This window comes from Sinocyclocheilus grahami, unplaced genomic scaffold (genome assembly GCF_001515645.1).
Source record: "Sinocyclocheilus grahami isolate Dianchi unplaced genomic scaffold, SAMN03320097.WGS_v1.1 scaffold384.1, whole genome shotgun sequence".
Lineage (NCBI taxonomy): Eukaryota > Metazoa > Chordata > Actinopteri > Cypriniformes > Cyprinidae > Sinocyclocheilus > Sinocyclocheilus grahami.
The window spans coordinates 105,191-106,355 of record NW_015505563.1 but is presented as its reverse complement, the minus strand read 5'-3'; the positions used below and the strand labels follow the sequence as shown (position 1 = coordinate 106,355).

General features: G+C 39.2%; 1 protein-coding gene across 1 annotated transcript in view; it reads left to right on the top strand.

Annotated features, from left to right (window-relative positions):
• The window catches only part of fance (FA complementation group E), a 9,904-nt gene that overhangs the window by 4,596 nt on the left and 4,143 nt on the right, over nucleotides 1-1,165 (top strand). The gene's annotated exons all lie outside the window — the stretch shown is intronic.

Below are 1,165 nucleotides of genomic sequence, written 5' to 3'. Positions count from 1 at the left end.
CCTCAACACACCTGACTGGAAGTTTCTATGCCTAGTAAGAGCTTGATTAGCTGGTTCAGGTGTGTTTAATTAGTGTTGGAGCTAAACTCTGCAGAACACCGGCCCTCCAGGACCGAGTTTGGACAGCCCTGTTCTACAGAGACCCTAAGCAGGGTTCCTCAAATCTTGCCCTGGAGGGCCAATGCGCTGCAGAGTTTAGCTCCAACCCTGACCAAACTCACTTACCTGTGATTTTCTAATGATCCTGAAGACATTGATTAGCATGCTCAGGTGTGTTTGATTAGGGTTAGAGCTAAACTCTGCAGGAAAGTTGATCTCGTGGGCAGGGCCCCCCCTGCCAACAAGCTTGGCCCCCCCTACATTTGGAATCATATCACACCAAACAATTTTGGGTGAAATGCCCAGTTTGTCCTGTAAACTATGCATATAAAAAAAGAAAGACATCTCCAGCAGCTAAATTCAAATCTGCGTTCGCTGGCTGGCACATAGCCAGAGACACACACGTTTTTAAAGCGCTGCACATTATAACCAATCCCATACTATTATGTTGAGTTTATTAATACAAAGACCAATCAGAGGCGTTCAGATGAGTCACCGCTGAAACACGCTGTTTCGTCAGTGCGCGCGCTGGCTGACTGAAATCTCTGGCTAATTATCTCGACAGAAACAACAAAGTGAAGATGTACGAATGTAAGTAATATATTAATTTTACAGTGTAAACAGCTTTAGAGATTATTATGGGAGTTTGAGAGTGCTTGAATTTGCTGGACTGAAGTGAAAATGTTCTTTGATAGTGTAAATGTTCTTTGCTCTCTTTTTGTACAATGAAAGTGTTATAGGCTAATTAGTAACTTACTATGTTTTTATTAACTTCACATTAAATACAAAGTCAGTCGTATTAAATATATTTAATGGTATGACACCATATCGTCGCTCTATAATTGGATATGATCGGTTATTTTGATTTTATTTTTGATTTAGAGCACTTCATACTTCCTTCTGCTGACAAGCTTTATGGAGATTAAATTGATGGTTTGTAATGTGTGTAATGTTATTTGTTGTGGAAATCATAAACATTTTCTGTGATGGTTTTATTGTTTTATTTTTATGAATTTTTTTTCAGTAGAGACATAAGCCTATATCTGTTTGTGGCTGCTGTGTGTCA